The following is a 23,713-nucleotide window of genomic DNA, read 5'->3' as shown; positions in this document are numbered from 1 at the left end:
ATCTGGAGAAGGTACAGGACATCAAGACAGTGCCTGCCCCCACATCAGTCACCGGTGTAAGAAGTTTCCTGGGCATGGTCACGTATTGCGGGCGATTCATTCACAATCTGGCATTGTTAACCGCACCCTTCCGAGAACTGACAAAAGCTAATGCTACGTGGGAATGGGGACCTGTACAAGAGAAGGCTTTCTGCGCTATCAAGAATGCTTTGTCTGACCAGACCACCTTGAGGTACTTTGATCCCACCAAGGAATCGGAGCTAGTGGTGGATGCAAATCCGGTGGGACTAGGGGCCATCCTATCTCAACGCAGTGAGCAAGGGGCCTCGTGCACTCGTGGCCTATGCCAGTAGAGCTCTGACAGCGACGGAACAACGGTACTCCCACATCGAAAAGGAGGCCATAGAGGTCCACTGGGGCTGTCGCCATTTTCACCTCTACCTCTATGGTCAGCCCTTCACTGTGGTAACGGACCACAAACCACTGCTACCACTTTTCAGCAGATCCACATCTACTTCACATCCCCTGATCGAAAAGTGGGTCCTGCAATTGCAAGATTATCAGTTCCACATGGAGTATTGACCGGAATCCCAGAACCCAGCAGACTACCTGTCACAGCACGCCCGATCGCATCAGCTCAGGAGGAAGTGGAAGCGGAGGCCATGGAAGACTATGTACGGTTGGTGATAGACCGATCACGACCGTTACCGGTGTCAATGCAGGAGTTCATGGAGGCCGTACAGGAAGATGAATGCATCCAACTAACAACAAAGGCGGTCCGCACAGGGAGGTAGCATGAGATGGTACACAATCTGTCAAGACGAACAGAAGAGGCGAGAAACATTCTGACCACTCTACATCATGCCCGGCACAAACTGACGGTGTCATCAGAAGGGTGTTTGCTTCGGGGCCTACGACTAGTGGTTCCTCAGTCTCTGCAGTCACGCGTAGTGAATCAGGCGCATGCAGCTCACCAAGGGGTGGTCAAGACGAAAGCCCGGCTCCGCTGCAAGGTCTGGTTCACCGTGCTGGATCAGCAAGTGGAGGAGGTAGTGCGACACTGTCATCTGTGCCAGGTGGTAGGTCTGCCAGAACCCCCAGTGCCCATAGTCACAGAGCCGATCCCTTCCAAACCCTGGTGTCGGGCCAGTGCTGACTTGGGTGCCCTACCAGACAGCAGACACATGCTGGTCGTCATAGATGACTTCTCCAAACATCCCGAGGTGGAAATACTAGACACGACCACAGCTGGACAACTCATCCCATGGTTAGAGAAGATAATGGCCACGCATGGCCTAATACAAGAACCCAGAACGGACAATGGTCCCCAGTTTCCCAGCCAGGAAACTGAGGAGCACCTGGCCATACGTGGGATTGCCCATTGGAAGATCACACCCTGCTGGCCTCAAGCCAATGGTGAGGCCGAGCATTTCATGAGAACCTTAAACAAAGTTTTGAGAATCGCGGTGGCAAAGACACAGAATATAGACTGTGCCCTGTAAGCATTTTTGAGAGAATACAAACTCACCCCTCACACGACCACCAAAATAGTCCCAAGTGCATTGTGCATGAACCGACAAGTGGGAGACATCCTCCCGCAGAGTGATGTTCCACTGCCTCTGCAGGAGCAAGCAAGTGAGAGACTGCGTCAGCGGGGAACAGCCAATGATCGCATGTCTAGAAAGAGGAGGGCAAGACAGTCACCCATTCAAGTAGGCGACCAAGTGTTGATACATAACAGACGCTCTGGGGGAAGTTTAGACTCCCTTTTGAACTGATGCCATGGACTGTGGTGAGGATTAGAGGCACTATGGTCACTGCAGTCAAAGATCATGAGCAGGTGACTAGGAATATCTGGTTCTTCAAACGGTATCAATCGGAAGACTGTGGGGCAGAAGGAGACACCTCCACACCGCTCCCTGATGAGGAGAGTGCAGAAGCGGGGATGACTACCCTGACATTCTGGAATCACTGGTCACAACTTTCCAAGATGACCGCTCAGAAGATACAGTGCCCCTTCTCCAAGGTATGACGGAAGGCAAGGAAGGAGATAGTCAACCCGCACCCCCGTGACCCAACGGCAATGCAGGGACACTGACGAATGCTGCGCCCCGTGCAGGAACTGAGAGGTACCACCTGACACCTAAGCCGGCCCCGTCTAGCAAGCTGAAAGACTTTCTAGTGATGTAAGATAACACCATGCTGAAAGACAATGGTAGTTACCTGTGGTTCAGTTTTCTGTTCTCTGTATTTGTTTTTTTTTCTTTTTCGGTAGAGGAGGAAAGTTGTGTCGGAGCGGGAATGCTCCATTCAAGAGGGGTTTCTACCTGGACTGTGAAGGCAGACCCCCCTCCCTTGGGCCGTGACATGGTGCGCGCCTAAAGTAAGGCGAGCGCTAAATAAAAAGAGAGCCGAGAGGTTTGTGCAGCAGTTTTCAAAGCGCACCAAAACACTGTGGCCCTCATTCTGACCTTGGCGGTCTTTTCGCAAGACCGCCGAGTTACCGCCGCGGTGAAGACCGCCGACCGCGGCGGTATGCCGCTGTGCGCATTCTGACCGCTGGGAGCGTTCCGCCGGAAAACCGCCAGCAGCCACACTGGCGGTCGGCGGGAAAGTGGAGACTGGTCAACCTCCACCGCCACGCCAGCAGAACACCACCCACAGAATTACGACCCACATTTCTGTGTGGCGGTCTTCTGTTGGCGGTCACCTCCCCATGGCTCCCGTCGCCTCCCGGAGGACCAACGCACAAGGTAAGTTGATCGTCCGTGAGGGGAGGGGGTGGGGGGGTGTTGTGTGATGTGGGCGTGCATGGGGGTGTGCGTGTGAGTGTGTAGAGGGGGTGTGTGAGTGCGTGTATGCGGGCGGGGGGTGCTGCTGTGTCTATGGGTAATGTGTGCTGTTCGGCAGGTGCGCATGTCTGCATGTATGTGTGCGGGTATGTGTCCCCGTTGTGTATGTGTGTGTAGGGGGTGTGTATATGTGCATGTTGGGGGTGTGTGCATGTCGGGGTGCATGTATGTGCATGTCGGGGTGGGGGTGGGGAGGGGGTTCGTACCACCTCTGGGGGGTGGCAGGTGGGTGGAGGGTGTGGGGGGAGGACTCGGGGGGGCAGTGGGGGAGACCCCTATCAGTGCCAGGGAAGGAATTCCCTGGCCCCGATAGTGCTTACCGCCATGGTTCGCACGGCGGTTCCCGCCCGCAAGAAACCGCGGCGGTAGGCAGGGTCATAATACCCTTGGCGGTCTTGGGACGACCGCCGGGCCGGAGTGCGCAAACTCCAGCCCGGCGGTCATGACCGCCGTGGCGGTCGGAGTGGAGAAGTGGCGGTCGGTCGCGGCGGGGACCGCCGCGGTCAGAATGCCATTTTTAATACCGCCGGTCTGTTCGCGGTCCGACCGCCGTCTCTTCGCCGACCGCCAGGGTCAGAATGAGGGCCTGTGTCCCGTGTTTTCTTTTGCACTGCCCACCCGGCCCTTTTAGTGCCCTGGGGCACACAACAACAGGCAGTCTGTTCTGGCTGACTGGGGTTCTTTATAAGACGGATGAGTGTCCCAAGGCTGGCTGGAGAGCTCTAGGTGTTACATAGTGATGGGTCCACAAGTGTGTAAAGCGCCTAGAGGTCAAATGTTGGTTTCATTGATGTCATCATTTCCCTAAATATTACTGTTGACGCTTTGAAGACTCCTGGTCACTGCATGTGGGCAGCATGGCTATGAAGCTACCAAGATTCTCTGCACCCTAAGGAAAGACTGGATGAAGGGAGCTCATGGGTGAATAACGAGGGCATTGTCAGCCGCCTGGTTCTTAAAAAGAGAAGCCAACATTGCGCTATATAAAATGCCCAGAAAAGCTTAAGCTCCCTATGCGTAAAACAAAATGATACAATCTGTCCTTGTGTAATGTAACCTAGAGCTCACGTAAACGCTGCAATGCCATCGGGTAGAGTTGGCACTATAAGAAACTGCAAAAGGAAAAAAGAGCAGAATGGAGAAGGGAGTTCTGTGGCATGTGAAATGTAAAATTTCCTAGCTACCATGAAGGTTCTATTAAGGACACTGAGGCGAGGATTATGCAGTCCTTTCTTCACTTTATTCACAACAGCAGGTTCAAAGTTCAAACAAGTTCGGAACAAACATAAACTTCAAGACCCATGATGCCCAAGTAACCATGACAACTCATAGCCAATCCAATGTCCATAACGAGGAGTATATATATAACTGACGGGCACAGTCCTTCCTCTTCTTCACTGAAGAAAGTTAAGGAACTCACAACTTCATTCCCCTTTGGAATCACCTCCTACAAAATAAGGAAAATATCAGACACCGTAACAGGCATACATCAAAAGCAATGCACCTGCTAGAATATCAAACATGTTAATGAGCAGAATAAAAACATTAGAAGCAAAATAAAGAACAAGATCATCACCAAATTGAGACATCAACAATATGCATAAAGCCAATAACCTTCGCAGATAAGAAAAAAGGTCTCCCATAAATAGTGTATAACTTAACTCTGGATGGAAATACTGCTATACTATGAGGGAGGGATATTCCTCGCCTCCGTGTCCTTAATAGAATTGAAAGTTTCCTTCATGGTAGCTAGGAAATTTTACATCCTACATCAGGACCGGAGGCGAGGATTATGCAAGTTCAAAGCTTACTTACCACTAAAGATGCAGCTTCATGGAGCAGTTTAAAATTGAATTTCTTAAAAACCGACTCCGAGGACCAATCCGCTGAATTCATGATATCCTCCAATCTCCCACCGACCAGAATGGCCTTGGAAGCCATCACACCTCTAGTGGAATGAGCTCCAAAATGCCGAATGTCAATCCCAGATTCTGACATGACCCAACAAACCCACCTAGCAATGGTAGGGGAAGACACAGCCTTAAACGGCTTCTTGATAGTAATCATGAGTTGTCTTTCTCCCGGAGGTCTATCCTCCTCTGTGACAGCCTCATAAGTCTGTAAACATCTAACCAGGCATAACTTAGGGTGAGAATCAAAACTGGGTTACAAAACAAACCTGGTACCTGTTTTGGTCCGCCTAGAAATAGTGAAAGTAACCCCTTCCGCAGTGAAAACCCAAGCTGACACATCCAAAGCACGCACGTCTGAAACACGCTGTAAGGAAATGCCTCCTTGGCATGGTTACCCCCTGACTTTTTGCCTTTGCTGATGCCAAGTTATGATTTGAAAGTGTGCTGAGGCCTGCTAACCAGGCCCCAGCACCAGTGTTCTTTCCCTAAACTGTAGCTTTGTCTCCACAATTGGCACAACCCTGGCACCCAGGTAAGTCCCTTGTAACTGGTACCCCTGGTACCAAGGGCCCTGATGCCAGGGAAGGTCTCTAAGGGCTGCAGCATGTCTTATGCCACCATAGGGACCCCTCACTCAGCACAGATACACTGCTTGCCAGCTTGTGTGTGCTGGTGGGGAGAAAATGACTAAGTCGACATGGCACTTCCCTCAGGGTGCCATGCCAACCTCACACTGCCTGTGGCATAGGTAAGTCACCCCTCTAGCAGGCCTTACAGCCCTAAGGCAGGGTGCACTATACCACAGGTGAGGGCATAGGTGCATGAGCAAAACCTTAGACATTGTAAGTGCAGGGTAGCCATAAGAGTATATGGTCTGGGAGTCTGTCAAACACGAACTCCACAGCACCTTAATGGCTACACTGAAAACCGTGAAGTTTGGAATCAAACTTCTCAGCACAATAAATGCATACTGATGCCAGTATGCACTTAATTGTAAAAATACACCCAGAGGGCATTTTAGAGATGCCCCCTGAAAACATACCCGACTTCCAGTGTGGGCTGACTAGTTTTGCCAGCCTGCCACACACCAGACATGTTGCTGGCCACATGGGGAGAGTGCCTTTGTCACTCTGTGGCCAGTAACAAAGCCTGTACTGGGTGGCGGTGCTTCTAACCTCCCACCGCAGGAACTGTAACACCTGGCGGTGAGCCTCAAAGGCTCACCCCTTTTGTTACAGCGCCACAGGGCATCCCAGCTAGTGGAGATGCTCGCCCCTCCGGCCACTGCCCCCACTTTTGGCGGCAAGGCTGGAGGAGATAATGAGAAAAACAAGGAGGAGTCACTCCCCAGTCAGGACAGCCCCTAAGGTGTCCTGAGCTGAGGTGACTCTGACTTTTAGAAATCCTCCATCTTGCAGATGGAGGATTCCCCCAATAGGATTAGGGATGTGCCCCCTCCCCACAGGAAGGAGGCACAAAGAGGGTGTAGCCACCCTCAGGGCTAGTAGCCATTGGCTACTATCCTCCCAGACCTAAACACACCCCTAAATTGAGTATTTAGGGCTCCCAGAACCGAGGAAGATAGATTCCTGCAACCTGAAGACGAAGGACTGCTGAAGCCCGGCATAGAAATCGGAGACACCAACTGCTTTGGCCCCAGCACTACTGGCCTGTCTCCCCACTTCAAGAAAAACTGCAACAGCAACACGTCCCCCAGGGTCCAGCGACCTCTGAAGCCTCAGAGGACTACCCTGCATCTAAAAGGACCAAGAAGCTCCCGATTTCAGCAGCCCTGTTCAACAAAACTGCAACTTTGAAACAAAGAAGCAACTTTTAAAGACCACACGTTTCCCGCCGGAAGCGTGAGACTTTCCACTCTGCACCCAACGTCCCTGGCTCGACCTGCGGAAAACTAACTCTACAGGGAGGACTCCCCAGCGACTGTTGACCCCCCTGAGCCCCCACAGCGACGCCTGTAGAGGGAATCCAGAGGCTCCCCCTGACCGCGACTGCCTGCTTCAAGGAACCTGACGCCTGGAAAACACACTGCACCTGCAGCCCCCACGACCTGAAGGAAGTGAACTCCAGTGCAGGAGCGACCCCCAGGCAGCCCTCTTCCTAGCCCAGGTGGTGGCTACCCCGAGGAGCCCCCCCCTTTGCCTGCCTGCATCGTTGAAGAGACCCCCGGGTCTCCCCATTGAATCCTATTGCAAACTTGACGCCTGTTTGCACTCTGCACTCAACCGCCCCTGTGCCGCTGAGGGTGTACTTTCTGTGCCTACTTGTGTTCCCCCAGTGCCCTACAAAACCCCCCTGGTCTGCCCTCCGAAGTTGCTGGTACTTACCTGCTGGCAGACTGGAACCGGGGAACCCCTATTTCCATTGAAGCCTATGCGTTTTGGGCACCACTTTGACCTCTGCACCTGACCGGCCCTGAGCTGCTGGTGTGGTAACTTTGGGGTTGCCTTGAACCCCCAACGGTGGGCTACCTTGGACCCAACTTTGAACCCTGTAAGTGTTTTACTTACCTGTGAACTTAACAAACACTTCTCTCCCCCAGGAACTGTTGATTTTTGCACTGTGTCCCCTTTTAAAGTAGCTTATTGCCATTTTTGCCAAAACTGTACATGATATTGTGATTATTCAAAGTTCCTAAGATACCTGAGGGACATACCTTTCATTTAAAGTATTGGTTGTAAATCTTGAACCTGTGGTTCTTAAAATAAACTAAGAAAATATATTTTTCTATATAAAAACCTATTGGCCTGGAATTGTCTTTGAGTGTGTGTTCCTCATTTAAACCCTGTGTGTGTACAACAAATGCTTAACACTACCCTCTGATAAGCCTACTGCTCGACCACACTACCACAAAACAGAGCATTAGAATTATCTCTTTTTGCCACTATCTTACCTCTAAGGGGAACCCTTGGACTCTGTGCACACTATTTCTTACTTTGAAATAGTATATACAGAGCCAACTTCCACACACGCTTACAAGAAACAAGGCACAAAAGCATTGCCAACTTAGCGGAAATCTATTTCTTCGATAGATAACGATTCTCTGGCCAAGAGGAAAGGAAATTAAGAACCTTATTGACATCCCATAGTCCAGAGTACCTAGGTTCAGGAGGTCGAGATAAACAAGCCCCTTTCAAGAGTTTACTTACCCAGGAGTGTTCCCCAGCCGGGACATCATTGATCGTATTATGCCCTGCCGAAATCGCAGAATGAAAAGAGTTCATGGTACAGTAACTCAAACCTGAGGTAAAAAGTTCCGCCAAAAAATTGAATATGAACTCAATAGGGGCCCCCACGGGATCCACTTCCATCTCCAGACACCAACGAGCCCATCTGTTCCAGGCCGATCTATATCGCTTGATGGTACCTGGAGCCCACGACTGTCTGATAAGGGTTGTAATGTTCTGTGAAAGACAGACGTTTTCCCAACGTCCCCTGAAATCCTCCAAGCCATGAGACTGAGGTGTCCTTGAAGCACCAAAGGATGAGGGCGACCCAGCGGGTCCCGGAGGACACCCCAGGCACACGGTAGTCTGAGAGAGGCCATCCATGACAATTCCAGAAGAGTGGGGAACCACGCTTGAGCTTTCCAAATCGGAGATATCAGAACCAGTGACGCCCGCTGACGTCTGACCTGAGCCACCACTCTGGGAATCAAAAGAAACGGAGGAAAGGCATAACATTGGTCGCTCGACCAATCCTGCAAGGACGCATCCACTGCGCTCGCCCCCGGGTCAGGCTTCCAACTGAAGTAAGTGGGAAGCTGGGCATTCCAACAAGAAGCAAATAGGTCCACAGAACAAGGACCCCAACGATCCATCAGAGACCAAAAGATCTCTGTATCCAGTCGCCAATCGCTGGTATTCATGAGGTAACGGGAATTCCAATCCGCCACCTAGTTCTGAATCCCTGGGAGATATTCCGCTGTAACCGAAATCTGTCTCTGGAGGCAGTAATGCCAAAAATCCTTCGCCAGGTCCGCCAGGACCCTGGCCGATATATTGTCCATCCGAAGAAGGACACAACATGAAATCTTGTTGCGGGTCAGGGACCGAATCGCAAACGAGCCCGCAAGAAGCTTCAGACAATTGATGTGAAGGTTCAACTCCTCCGAAGTCCACTGACCACCCATGGAGATCTGACCACACCTGGCTCCCCAACCCAGTCTGCTGGCATCCCACTCTATCACCATGTCGGGGAGAGAGACAAAAATGGCCTTCCCATTCCATGCATCCATATGGCTCAACCACCATTGCATCTTCGAACGAGCCTCCGAAGAGAGCTCCACCAGAGCTGAATAGGTATGCCCTTTCCAGAGATGAGAGGCTTTCAGACGTTGCAGGGCCTTGTAATGCAGGGGACCCAGAAAGATGGCCTGTATAGAGGACGACAGAAGACCCGCAATCCTGGCAATCTGCCGGAGGGAGGTCCTGTCCCTGCGGAGCACCTTGGAAATCTCCTTCTTGATCTTGGAGACCTTGCGCTCCGGAAGTTTCAGTGTCGCGGACGTTGTGTCCACCACGAAACCCAAAAACATTGTGGACTGAGACGGGCAAAGGGAGGACTTCTCCGAGTTGATCACGAAACCTAGATCCTGCAACAGTGCAATAGTCATGTTCGCGTAACACAACAGTTGCGACCTGGACTGGTCCTTCAAAAGGATGTTGTCTAAATAAATAATCAGTCTGACACCGAGTCCTCAGAAACTCGACCACCGGTTTCAGCAACTTCGTGAAGCACCAAGATGCTGACAAAAGGCCGAATGGGAGACACTTGAACTCGTAGATCTGACTCCTCCATTGAAACTGCAGAAAACAACTGTGAGGAGGGTAAATGGGGACCGTAAGGTAAGCGTCTTTGAGATCCAAACGGATCATCCAGTCCCCTTGACACAAAAGATCCCTGAGAAGATGGATTACCTCCATCTTGAAATGACGATACACCACCCATTTGTTGAACGCCTTGAGGTTTATCACCGTACGGAAACCCTTGTCTTTCTTCTCTACCAGGAGGATGTTGCTCAAGAACGCCCTCGGATGAAGAGGTGCTGGAACAACAGCTTCCTTGCCCAGGAGAAGCTGGACCTCCGCGTCTATCAAATGGGAGTCCTGGATACTGAAGCGAATAGGAGGGGGTCGAACTGGTTGAACAGGGGTCCCATAGAACTCTATGCGGAAACCCGACACTGTCTCCAAAACCCAAGGATCGGACGTAAGTCACGCCCAGTTCTCTGCGAAGAGAGCAATCCTGCCTCCTAGCTCTTGAGGGGAACAAAAGGGGAGTGCTCACCTGTGCTTCCTCCCTGAGAATTGGAGTTGCCTCTGTGGAAACACGAGGAGCGTCCTCGACCAGAGCCTCTATTGGGAAAGAAGGTCCCCTGACAGCCATCGTTCCAACCGTTATTCCGCTTTCCTTGGGCTCTGGAGGGGCCTGACTGCTGGGAGCGGCCGGAGGAGCGACCCCTTCCTCGCCCGGCCCCAGCAAAAACCTTCCCCGGGAAGATCTTGCGCATTGAAGACTGCGCTTTATCCAAGGCAGAGAATGTGGACACAAATCTCCCAAGCTCCTTCACGAAGGGCTACCGCACCAGCCTCAGACGTCGCCAGTTACCCCAATTTAGGGTCAATATTAATCAGGAGAGAGCGCTGTCTCTCAATAGATATAGCGCAATTAGCGTTGCCGAAAAGACAAACTGCCCTTTGCGCCCATCCTGCGACCAAGTCCGTCTGTAACGGCTCTCCTGAGGTCTTAGCAGAATCAGCTAATTCAATGATCTTTGTCAATGGACCCAAAACATCTAAAAGTTTCTCTTGACAAGACCGCCAAGAACGATCGATCCATTTCTTAGGATCGTGCATGTACTTAGAAAAGAAAGTACATAGCTTCGGATCCAATGAAGGCGTAGCCGCCACCTTGTCCCCAAGTGCCGGCCTGGGGCATTCCGCCCGCAAATGGGCCCGAACTTCCTGGTCCAAAGGATGGCGGATAGCCTTAGCCACATAAGCCGCCATCTTGGGATTAGAGACCCACTCGGAGGACCGAGGATGGTAGATGTCCTCTGGGTCAAACATAACGGAGTCCCAAACTTCTTCCTCAACACTAGAGGTGTTCGCAGATGGACGCCAAGGTCTACCCATAATGCGGCCCTCTTCCGATGAGCCCCCGTCATCGGAGTCACCACCCCCGAATGGGGTGATCCCACGAAGGGATCAAGTGCCAGGGCTGCAGTGCTGCCATGCTCTCCGGGCAAAACACCCTCCCGGCAGGGTACAGCGTTCGCGCACTCTTGCAGAAGGCCTCCCTGAACCGGGCGAAACCTTCCAGGTGCCCCGCGTCACACTTCCTGGAGGAAGAAGGAGTCTTAGAAGTACTAGCCCGAGGGTTCAAATCCCCCAAAACGCCAGACGAGTTGGACACCTTATCCATAAACTTGTCCACTCTATCCTACAGGAGTGCCAGGGCTTTCGCCACCGCCTGCGAAACCAACCTTTCCATGCCCTCAGGAAGATGGCGCTGAGGAGGCAAGACTTCCTCCATCCCCAAAGATGGGGCGTAGGCATGATCCAGGAAAGAGTCCATGGAAGGGGTGGACGAAGACATTTCACAAGGAAAATATCCACAAACCCCAAAACACTAAAACCACCACAGGAGAAGGACCCAGGGCCAGACCAGATCAAATACGCCACTTACCCCATCAAGGGCTGTCAATGAAAGGGGTGAGAGCACCAATGAACAACGCCCAACCTAATTCAACTGGGCAGCCCCCTTGCCGTGCTCAAAATGCTGGAAGTGACAGAAAATATATATAAACTCCAAAGGGAAGAAAGATTTGCAGGAAAGCCTGCCCTTACCGCCACGCAGTGTACGCAAGGGTTAGGAGCCGTAAAAGTCAGGAAACCCTGAGGGCGGCCTCCTTACAGGCTCAAAACGATCAGAGAAAGCAGCGCGTGAAGCGCTGAATTCTATATCAGGACCGGAGGCTCGGATTATGCTTTCTCTTTCTTTACTGAAAATCACAGCAGCCAATTAAAACACGATTAAACAAAAAACAACATTTCCCAAAGTGCTCTAGTGTATAAGTCACATGCACCAATCAACCATAGTGACCTTAGTCCATAAAGTCCATAACCTCTAACGTCATATCCTCTTTCTTTGCTGCTTCGCAGCAGATAAGTAACTTTTCACTTGTACTAATTGTATTGAAGTTTAAGATTGTTTAAATTGTTAAATGTTACAGGCACCGCAAGTCTGCGTGCCTCAGTGTTTACTTTAAACCTTTAGTTTCGGTTTCTTAGAAAGTTAATTGGTTATATTGATTCTCTCTCTGCACTCGCTTGCCGAGTTTAGTGCTTTTATTGATTTTCCCTGGGAGAGAATTTCTCTGGGTTATTGATTTTTCTTGTTGAGTTAAGTGCCTTTATTGATTTTCCTTCGTGGAGGGAATCTCTCTGAGTTATTTATTTTTGTAAAGAATGCCGAGCACGCTTTCAGTTTACCGAGTGTCATTTAATTGAATTTCCCTTGTGAAGGGAACACGGGAGAGGGCTGCGCATTAGAAGCGCAGTCTGTTTTCTCTGGCAACAGGTGTTGCCAAATGCGCAGGTCATTTACGAACCGATCTCATTCCCCTGTGCCCTTACATGAGATCGGTTCGTTTATTCCTCTGCCAGCGCGTGAGGCATCGGAGCTTGCCTGAAGCAACTGCTCAACTCCTCCCCACGCCCAGATAAGGAGAACACTTACTGGGTTGTAAAAATTTATACACAGGCTGGGCCTAGAGTGAAATAATTATTACTGCAGGCATCCTTCTCAGTGTTTTATTATTGTTGTATATATATATATACTTATCTCTCATTAGGTGTGGCTTTAAGTATATATATATATTATTAATTAGACCTGCTAGTGCTCCTGTTGGGGTTTTTTCACTCCCCCTGTTATTATTATTGTCTTCTGGTCATATATTTTACCTCAATATGGCCCAATGGAGTGACCAGGATGCAGGGTTCTACCCTGATGATACCGACAACCAACTAGAGATAAATTTGGTTGAAGTACTAGATTCAAGAGTGCAACAGTCGGTTGATGATGCTCTGGCTAGAGCTCTTGGCCCATTTTCAGGCCAATTATTAGAATATGCCCAAGCGCAGGGCTGGATGACTGGGGACCCCTCCCCCTCCTCCACAGACACTGCTACACCTGTTCCCAAAAAAAATCTAAATCAAAATCTAAGAATATCTCACAGGAAGACTCGGCTGGAGAGTTACACGCAGACATGTTTGAAAGATTGCGCAAGAAAAGAAGCGCAGAGCACAATTATAGCTCCCAACGTAATTCCTCTTCATCGGGAGACTCCGATGATCCAGATTCTGATGACATTACCACCCTAAACCTTAGTAAAAAATCAAACTACCTCCACTACACCTCAAATTTTAGATTTTAACCCATCAGAGATTATATACCCTAGATCTTCGAGTTGGCTCCCAACTCCTGAGGTAGCACTTTACGTTCACGCAAACTTAAGGAAAGGTTTCGATAAAGAGGTGCGTTCCAGGCTCAAGGCGGAATGCCCCAGACCGGAGTTAGATAATAATGTGGCAGAAACTCCAGAAATTGATCCCACATTGATTACCTTCATGAAGAAATACGGGAAAGATCCCAAAAAGGGCCTAGACAGATCCTGGCGCCTTTGCCAGGACAAATTACTAGATATGGCAGGCCCATTGACAAAAATTTTAGATCTGGCTACCACATCCAAGGAATCAGGCACCCCAGTGAACACTGATGTTTTATTGGGATGGGCCCAGAGAGCGGTCTGCCTTTTAGGCAATACAAACTGTGCTATCTCCACTGAACGCAGGAAATCTATACTGATGCGGATGGATTCTAAGCTAGTAGACTTGGCTTCTTCCGAAGCGGGACCAGCTGCTGAAGGTCTCCTCTTTGGCTCATCCTTCATTAAGGAACTGGCCAAATTTTGCTCTACTTTTTCAACCTTGGTCAAGGCTCAACTGTCCCTTAAAAAGGTTTTTCGAAGGGGCCTTTTTGTCAGGGCCGGGCGTTACGGCGGACGAATGCTACATTCACAGGTTATTCTTGGGGGTAGAGTCAGTCTGTTTGTGCACAAATGGAGGGAGATTTCAGGAGATCCTTGGGTTATTCAGACAGTGTCAGGCTTTCACCTGGAGTTCCTCAGCACTCCGTGTCAGCATGCTCCTCCGATAAACATGTGTTTTTCCCAATCAAATCAGAATTTTATAGATCTAGAGGTGCAAGCATTGTTGGACAAAGGTGCAGTAACTTTTTCAACTCCACACCCTACCGGCTTCTGCAATCCTATTTTTGTGGTAGACAAAAAAGGAGGCGGTCACCGGTTGGTATTAAATCTGAAAGACTTCAATTCTTGGATTGTTTACAGACACTTCAAGATGGAGGGAATTCACATGTTGCGAGACATTCTATTGGAAGGGGATTGGATGGTTCGTTTGGATCTAAAAGATGCATACCTCTCAATCCCAATTTTCGCCCCCCACAGGAAGTATCTTCAGTTCCAGTGGAAGGGGCGTTGCCTAGAATTCATGGCTCTCCCATTCGGCCTATCCTCGGCCCCCTGGTGCTTCACAAAGCTATTGAGACCGGTAGTGGAATGGTTGAGAACCAAGGGAGTTCGTCTTATCATATATCTGGACAACATCTTACTGATGGCGTAGGATGCAACAACGCTACTGACACATCTGAATTGGACAGTCACGTTACTGCAGGAATTAGGTTTCCTTATCAATGTGCAGAAGTCATTGTTGAAACCGTCCCAAACGATAGAGTTTTTGGGTTTCAGGATAGATTCCATTCTCTCCCTATTGATACTTCCAGCTGCGAAAATTCGCAATATCAAACGAGAATTGAGAGCGGCATTGCTCAGCCCGAATATTTCCCTAAGGAGCATTGCTCGACTAGTGGGTCTGTTAGCCTCATCCATTCAAGCAATTTTTCCTGCCCCCTTACACTATCGGGCCCTCCAGAGATTGAAGATTCAATATTTGAGGCAAGGGCTGAGTTACTCAGCCCAGGTTCCTCTGACTTCAGAGGTCAAGGAAGAGATTCAGTGGTGGCTTCACCACATGGAAGCGTGGAATGGCAGGGCCATTTTCTGATCTCACCCAGAGGTTGTCATAGAATCGGACGCCAGTCAGTGGGGCTGGGGAGCTCGTTGTGGCTCAATGACAACGGGGGGTCGTTGGTCATCAACAGAGAAAGATTTGCACATAAATTGCTTGGAGCTCTTGGCGGGGTCATTTGCAATAAAGAGTTTATCCCCGATCAGGACAGATTGTTGCATTCTTCTGAGGATGGACAATATATCAGCGGTACGATATGTGAACAAACTGGGGGGAACGCGCTCCAGAATTTTAGCGGAAATTGCCAAGGAATTTTGGCATTATTGCCTGAAACACAGACTAGTGGTGTTGGCGGAGTATCTTCCGGGAGATCAGAACTTAGTAGCAGACTGGAACTCCAGATATCTGACGGATCCCAGCGATTGGAAGCTGGATCCACAGATATTTCGACAAATTATCCGGGCTTGGGGTTTCTGCGAGATAGACCTTTTTGCGTCTCGCCTCAACAATCAGGTTCCAAAATTTTTCAGTTGGAGACCGGATCCTCAGGCCTCGGCAACGGATGCATTTCTACAGAATTGGAACTCGTTGCAGTGTTATGCATTCCCGCCGTTCCTATTGATACCCAGAGTCCTGGCTCAAGTGAGGAGACAGAAGGCAGAACTGATTCTAGTGACCCCGTTGTGGAGGTCTCAGCCGTGGTTCCCTATTGCCCTTCAATTAGCATGTGCTCCTCCACTGCTAATTCCTCCTCGTCCGGACCTCTTGCTCAGTCCGGAGGGCCATCAACATCCCTTAATTGTTTCGGGGACTCTAACTCTGATGGCTTGGATGGTTTCAGGGCAAGATGGAAAGCCCCGGGAATTTCGCAACAGGCTGAAGGCTTTATCAAGCGAGCATGGGCAAAGAGTACCCACAAGAGATATGCTTCGGCATGGCGTAAATGGGTTAGTTGGTGCAATGGAAGAGATCTTAATCCCATGGGGTCAGGTATTGACATGATTATTAATTTTCTGGCTGAGTTAGCCTCTTCAGGTTTGGCCTATAGAACTATCAATAACTTTAGATCGGCAATTTCTGCAGGTCATCCTCCTATTGAAGGCAAGCAGGTAGGTGAACATCCGCTAGTATGTAAACTGTTGAGGGGTATCAGATTTTCGAATCCTCCTCAGCCTAAGTACTCTGTACTTTGGGATGTGAATGTTGTGTTAAGATTTTTGGATTCTTGGCCTTGTAACAAATACCTGTCCCGGAAACAACTGTCAGCTAAATTAACTATGTTACTATGTTTAGTCTCATGCAAGAGAGTCTCAGACGTGAGAGCCCTAGATCTATCGGGGAGACTTTATTCTCCGGAGGGAGTAACCTTTAGTATTTTCAGAAGAACTAAGAGCAATTGCAGGTCAGTATCGTACCCTTGGTTTCCAGATAATCCAAAATTATGTGTGGTACAATGTCTTAAAGATTATGAAATATCCACCGAAGAACATAGACAGGACTTGAATGGGCAAGTATTAATTGCGCTTCAGAAACCCTTTAAACCAGTTGCTTCGGCCACTCTTGCAAGATGGTTAAGATGGCTTATGAATGAAGCAGGCATTGATACTAGTCATTTTGGAGCTCATTCAGTAAGGGGAGCAATGGCTTCTAAGTCTTTTACACTAGGTTCCAGTTTAGCGGATATTATGAAATCTGCAGACTGGTCGTCTGAAAGTACTTTTCGTAAGTTTTACTTTAAGCCTGTTTTGGATGTGGCCTCTGTTGTTATGGGTCAGCTTTGAACTAGCATAATCCGAGCCTCCGGTCCTGATATAGAATGAAAAATTTTCTAGCTTACGCGCTAAGAATTTTCAATTCTATTAAGGACACGGAGGCGAGGATTATCCCACCCGTTCATGAATATTGATAATTTTATTGCTCTTAAAAAATTTGTATTCATTGTTACCCTCCCACTGTTTATATCATATAATAAGACGTGAAAGATATTAAAAGGTTTTTACCATTATTTTGAAGATATTACCGGCTGGTTTTTTATTTTTTATTTCTTAGGAACTGATCAGAAGAATTCCTGAAGTTCCTTCCATCCAGATGTCTACGTTATTGGAAAACCGACTTGATGTTCAGTCTGGTCTCCTTCGTTGGTTTCTTCCTTCCTAGATGAGAGTTGGTATCATCTAAAGACTTTGAGATCGTGAGAAAGATATTACAGTTTTTGGTTGAAGCAAAGAAAGAGGATATGACGTTAGAGGTTATGGACTTTATGGACTAAGGTCACTATGGTTGATTGGTGCATGTGACTTATACACTAGAGCACTTTGGGAAATGTTGTTTTTTGTTTAATCGTGTTTTAATTGGCTGCTGTGATTTTCAGTAAAGAAAGAGAAAGCATAATCCTCGCCTCCGTGTCCTTAATAGAATTGAAAATTCTTAGCGCGTAAGCTAGAAAATTTTTCATTCTCCGATGTTCAAAGCATGATACGTGCCCCTAGTGGTGACAGGGCGTCACCGCACCACGCGCTCGGGCAAACGCCTAGCGCGTGAAGAACAAAATATGTTTGGAATGCGAGGAACATTTCTCGCGCAAGCAAAACAATAGCAATGTCACAGCCAACAGTACAAAATCGCAAGGCAATGCCCGACCCCCCGAAAGCACGAGAAGGAGCGAGGACTTAACTGACGGGCAGCAGTGAAGGAAGAGAAAGGACTGTGCCCGTCAGTTATATATGTCCTCCTCGTTATGGACATTGGATTGGCTATGAGTTGTCATGGTTACTTGGGCATCATGGGTCTTGAAGTTTATGTTTGTACCGATCTTGTTTGAACTTTGAACCTGCTGTTGTGAACAAAGTGAAGAAAGGACTGCATAATCCTCGCCTCCGGTCCTGATATAGAATGTAAATGCAGACATGCTGTTACTCTAAAACACGCACCAGAAATAAAAAAGGAAGTGCTGTGCGCAAAATGAAAGAAACAATCGAACGGCTCCTCTAAAGCATCTGTGCTTAAGTCTGGGAGCGCTCTCGGGTAACGCACATCTGCGCACGCTCAGACTGTCGTACGCCAGGAACAACTGATGTACGCATGCTCAGCCTTTCATGCACGTACGATACAACTGATGTGCGCATGCTCAGCCTTTCATGCACGTACGATACAACTGATGTGCGCATGCTCAGCCTCTGTCATGCCCGTGCGGAACAACTGATGTGCGCATGCTCAAAGTCTTTGATTTGCAATCGGGAACAAATGATGTGCGCTTGCTCAAAATCTTTCCACCCGATGAAGAGCACGTGATCTGCGCATGCTCAGAGGATGAATAGAATGCGGAACTATGCAGAAACAACTTGATCTGCGCATGCTCAGAGGCGGTGACACCACCCTTTGGAGCTTAGGCCCGGAAGAGGCTCTGCTGCGGGGCTCGGTAAGGACACGGGGGGTGCTCGGTATACTGAGCTGCATGAGAGAGGAGGTGATAGAGGGAGCGGGGGAGTGGGTACAGGGAGGAGAGGAGGTACAGAGAGAGTAAGAGGTGCAGGGAGAGGAGGAGGTACAGAGGGAGGAGGTACGGAGAGGAGTAGAAGGTAAGGCGAGAGGAGGGGGTGCAGAGAGCGGAGAGGGGGTACAGGGAGAGGAGAAGGGACTAGAGAGAAGGAGGTACAGCGGGGGGGGGCGTACAGAGAGAGGAGGAGGTATAGGAAGAAGAAGAGGAAGTAGCGGGAGAGGAGAAGGGAGAGGGAGAGGAGGAGGCGCAGAGAGAAGAGGAGGTACATGGAGAGATGGAGGTACAGAGAGAAGATGTACAGCAAGAGGAGGTAAAGAGAGAGGAGGTAAAGTAAGAGCAGGTACATGGACAAGAGGAGGTGCAGGAGAGTAGTGGGTACAGAAAAAGGGGGAGGTGGTACATGGAGAAGAGGAGGTACAGAGAGAGTAAGAGGTGCAGATAGAGGAGGAGGTACAGAGAGAGGAGGTACGGAGAGGAGTAGGAGGTAAGGCGAGAGGAGGGGGTGCAGGAGATGCGGTACAGAGAAGAGAGGTTGCAGAGAGAGTTTGAGGTACAGAGAAAGGAGGAGGTACAAGAGAGGAGGTGATACAGGGAGAGGAGGTATAGGGGAAGCATGAGATACAGGAGGAGGAGGTACAGGGAGAAGAGGAGGTACGAGGGAGAGGAGGAGGTACAGGGAGAAGAGGCGTTACTGGGAGAAGAGGAGGAGGTACAGAGAGAGGAAGAGGTAGAGAGAAAGGAAGAGGCCATACAGACAGTACATTTCTTGCTTATGAACAGACCTCCCTACTGGACCTGAAGCGGGCTTCCTCCACAGACACTCCAGGTCGAGGTGGTGGTTTGCCATAGATCATTCCAGTTCATCTGCCAAGCGTACTAGTTTTGGGGGCAGAAGTATGCTTTTGTCCATCTTAACAGACACGTGGAAGGGGATCCATACCCTGTCAAAGGACTGGGGTGTATCTCTTATCGTGGTGGTAAGCCTTTCCATTGCCTGGACCGTATACACTTTAGACCCTATTGTCAGCAAGGTCGGGCCCAGCCATCTCTGAGCAACCACTAGTTGAGTCTCCAAAAGTAAGTGGGTCGAAAGTTACTTAGTAATAGAAGAGAGGGACACCATCCACCAAACCTAGTAGAATTGCTTGGGCTGTTGTTGGTACTGTTACACTGGCTATACACTTGATAATCTCTAGTACCCGAGACCAAAATAGAAGTATTTGAGGGCAGTCCCAACATATATGTGATTATAAATTCCTTTCATCCCACACCACCTCCAGCAGTGGTCAGAGCAAACAATTGCTTTGAGGCAGTCTACAGCCGTGTCCCACCTGAGCATGACATTAAAGGCATTAACCCTATGTTGTAAGCTAAGGGAGGATTTTGCGCTTCCACTCCAGATTAGGATTCAATCTGCCTCTGTCAGTTCAACACCAAGGCCTTCCAACCAATTTTTTGTATAGCTGTGTTCTCATAAGGTGACAGATATATCCAGTGTTCTGTAGAGTACAGATGGTATCTTAGTGGTCTCTCCATGGAGAACATGTCTTCGGTCTTTGTGGTCTTTGTAGAGTTAGTTTTCCGCAGGTTGAGCCAGGGACGTCGGGTGCAGTGGAAAGTCTCACGCTTCCGGCGGGAAACGTGTGGTCTTTAAAAGTTGCTTCTTTGTTGCAAAGTTGCAGTTTTGTTGAACAGGGCTGCTGAACTTGGGAGCTTCTTGGTCATTTTAGATGCAGGGTGGTCCTCTGAGGCTTCAGAGGTCGCTGGACCCTGGGGGACGCGTCGCTGTTGCAGTTTTTCTTGAAGTGGGGAGACAGGCCGGTAGGGCTGGGGCCAAAGCAGTTGGTGTCTCCGTCTTCTCTGCAGGGCTTCAAGTCAGCAGTCCTTCTTCGTCTTCAGGAATCTATCTTCCTCGGTTCTGGGAGCCCCTAAATACTCAATTTAGGGGTGTGTTTAGGTCTGGGAGGATAGTAGCCAATGGCTACTAGCCCTGAGGGTGGCTACACCCTCTTTGTGCCTCCTCCCTGTGGGGAGGGGGGCACATCCCTAATCCTATTGGGGGAATCCTCCATCTGGAGGATTTCTAAAAGTCAGTCACCTCAGCTCAGGACACCTTAGGGGCTGTCCTGACTGGTGGGTGACTCCTCCTTGTTTTTCTCATTATCTCCTCCAGCCTTGCCGCCAAAAGTGGGGGCAGTGGCCGGAGGGGCGGGCATCTCCACTAGTTGGGATGCCCTGGGGCACTGTAACAAAAGGGTAAGCCTTTGAGGCTCACCTCCAGGTGTTACAGTTCCTGCAGGGGGAGGTGAGAAGCACCTCCAACCAGTACAGGCTTTGTTCCTGGCCACAGAGGGACAAAGGCACTCTCCCCATGTGGCCAGCAACATGTCTGGTGTGTGGCAGGCTGGCAGAAACGGGTCAGCCTACACTAGAAGTCGGATTGGTATTCAGAGGGCATCTCTAAGATGCCCTCTGGGTGTATGTTACAATAACTTGCACACTGGCATCAGTGTGCATTTATTGGGCTGAAAAGTTTGATACCAAACTTCCCAGTTTTCAGTGTAGCCATTATGGTACTGTGGAGTTCGTGTTTGACAAACTCCCAGACCATATACTCTTATGGCTACCCTCAACTTACAATGTCTAAGGTTTTGCTTAGGCACTGTAGGGGCATAGTGTTCATGCACATATGCCCTCACCTGTGATATAGTGCACCCTGCCTTAGGGCTGTACGGCCTGCTAGAGGGGTGACTTACCTATGCCACAGGCAGGGTGGGGTTGGCATGGCACTCTGAGGGGAGTGCCATGTCAACTTAGTTTTTTTCTCCCCACCAGCACACACAAGCTGTGAGGCAGTGTGCATGTGCTGAGTAAGGGGTCCCCAGGGTGACATAAGACATGCTGCAGCCCTTAGAGACCTTCCGTGTCATCAGGGCCCTTGGTACCAGGGGTACCAGTTTCAAGGGACTTACCTGAGTGCCAGTGCTGTGCCAATTGTGGAAGCAAAGGTACAGTTTAGGGAAAGGACACTGGTGCTGGGGCCTGGTTAGCTGGGTCCCAGTACACTTTCAATCAAAACTTAGCATCAGCAAAGGCAAAAAGTTAGGGGGTAACCATGCTAAGGAGGCATTTCCTTACACCTCCTCACTCAGGGCAGCAGGGCTCACTGGGGCAGGGCCTGAGGTGCCTGGGGCGAAGGAGATTCCCACCCTCCTGGGTGAGCGGGCACGGGCAACTTGCTGAGGGGCTACTGGGACGTCGGTGCTAGTACAGCGTGCACCAGGGAGCTTCCATTGGAGGAGGTATCTGAGTCTTTTTTGTCACTTGTCTCCGCCATGGTGCTCCCCTCGCCCTCCGTCCCACTGGTTCCCTCGGCGTCAGTGGACTGTGCCTCCTGGATCCTGTGGGATGCAGCTCCCTCTGTTGCCGGTGCCCCTGCTCCTCCGCCAGATGATGCTAATGCACACATGGACAGGATGACAGAAGAAAAAAAGGGGGGAGAGAGAGAAAGGAAACACTGCATCAATTACAGCACAAACACCACAGTTGACATACACAGTACCGTCACACACAGGGATCAGGCCTGAGCACTATGCATCGCACTGCCAGTGATTTGGCTAGATGCAACAGCCAAATGAGGGCCACACACTGCCAACTGCACCTATCCTGGTACCCACAAAGCCCTGACTATCATGGAATGCTAACAAACTAGGTTACCTGCATTTGCCATACATCCATTACCCTTGAGCTTGATCACGCTGCAATGTCTGGCCTTGCCTTAGGAGCACCTTACTAAGTCACATCCACCACCCGGATCCCATGCCACCTGCCTATTGTAGTAATGGCCACTGTACTCACCCCCTGGTGGCTGCTGTGATGCCCTCAAGCCCCCATCCAGCTCTGGTTAGGCCACCGCCAGAATGCGGGGCATCAGAGGGGTTAAGTTTCCGACGGGCACCCCTTCCTCGTTGCGAGGCCATCCCCAGCTGGGCCCCTGTGGTCTTTCGTGCCCAACTTTTCAGGTCCTTCCACCATTTCAGAAAGTGGGTGCTCCGCCTGCCATAGACCCCCAGGGTCTGAACGTCCTTGGCCATGGCACGCCATAATCCCTTCTTTTGATGGGCGCTGACCTGCAGAGGCAATACAGACAGGAGGACAGCATTACACATATAATCCAGCCTGTCAGACATATGGCCCACCAATCCCATTTCCGTCACCATTTGCACACACATCGCCCGGCACACACCGTGTACAGCACCACAAGACATTCCTCTCCCCCGATAACACGATGCTTGCACACACATCTCCATGCATCCTTCCCGCATGCATCGTGCCCAAGGTGTACTCACCTGTTAGTCTGGAGGCCAATACAGCAGTCCGTACTGGGGTAGGACCCAATCCACCAAACGCTCCAACTCCTGCAAAGTGAAGGCAGAGGCCCTTTCCCCGGTCACACGGGCCATGGTAGGTTCCAGACACAGGTCACAGCAGATAGAAAATGGTGGTCACGTCTGCGGCAGTGTACACCGTCACCCCCGGCGCAGATCCCCATTGGTCACTGTAATCCATAGATCCTTATATTATCCAATGTAGAATAGCACGGCGGTGCAAGACCGCCTTCCACCACAATGTCCAACGTCGGCGAGTTACCTCACTTCCACCTGTCCCCACATATAGGACAGGTGTTCGCCATTTCATGTTGGCGGACAATGGTCATGTCAACCTTAACTGCGTCACAGCCTAGATTAGCAGATACCTCGCCATTCCCACTGTCCCATCACATAAATGCACTATGTATACTGAGGTTGGGGTTCCATTGTTCAAATTGTGACAGCCTACTCACCCTTATGTCCCTTAGATACCTACCGCTGCAGATAAATAGGAGGAAGAGACATACTCCCTGTGTACAGACCCTTTGTGGACTTGGCTACACCGGAGCACAGGCACAGTATACTCACCTATAGACTGGACAGGGCCACAATCACAGAACTGTGTGCCCAATTGGAGCCTGACCTGATATCTGCTATCCGTCATCTGACTGGAATCCACCCTGTTGCGCAAGTGCTATCAGTGCTCCATTTCCTGGCAACTGGTTCTTTCCAAGTGACGGTGGGCTTGGCAGCTGGAATGTCACAGCCAATGTTTTCTATTGTGCTGGCAAGAGTTTTGTCTGCCCTGGTAAAACACATGAGCAGCAACATAGCTTTCCCCCAGGTGGAAGATCTTGCCACTGTGAAGGCCGGATTCTATGCAATGGGACATATACCCAATATTGTTGGGGCCATTGACGGGACACATATTGAATTAGTCTCCCGCCCC

The 23,713-nt window shown here is 49.9% G+C and overlaps 1 protein-coding gene and 1 long non-coding RNA gene across 3 annotated transcripts in view; one reads left to right on the top strand and one right to left on the bottom strand.

Moving 5' to 3' along the window:
- Positions 1–4,070: 4,070 nt before the first annotated feature.
- On the bottom strand, positions 4,071–11,741 carry LOC138295294 (uncharacterized). The gene is made up of 2 exons (XR_011203565.1): positions 11,635–11,741; positions 4,071–4,299 (listed from the first exon to the last, which is right to left on the bottom strand). It is a non-coding gene; the product is annotated as an uncharacterized lncRNA (long non-coding RNA).
- A 6,446-nt stretch (positions 11,742–18,187) lies between these two features.
- LOC138295293 (zinc finger protein 420-like) overlaps positions 18,188–23,713 on the top strand; it is a 54,349-nt gene continuing 48,823 nt past the window's right edge. For both annotated transcript variants that reach the window (XM_069233498.1, XM_069233497.1), the window contains exon 1: positions 18,188–18,313. The gene's annotated coding sequence lies outside the window, so the exon portion shown is untranslated. The remainder of the gene's footprint in view (positions 18,314–23,713) is intronic.

Source organism: Pleurodeles waltl, chromosome 5 (genome assembly GCF_031143425.1).
Source record: "Pleurodeles waltl isolate 20211129_DDA chromosome 5, aPleWal1.hap1.20221129, whole genome shotgun sequence".
NCBI classification, from domain to species: domain Eukaryota; kingdom Metazoa; phylum Chordata; class Amphibia; order Caudata; family Salamandridae; genus Pleurodeles; species Pleurodeles waltl.
This window is presented reverse-complemented; position numbering and strand designations above follow the sequence as displayed.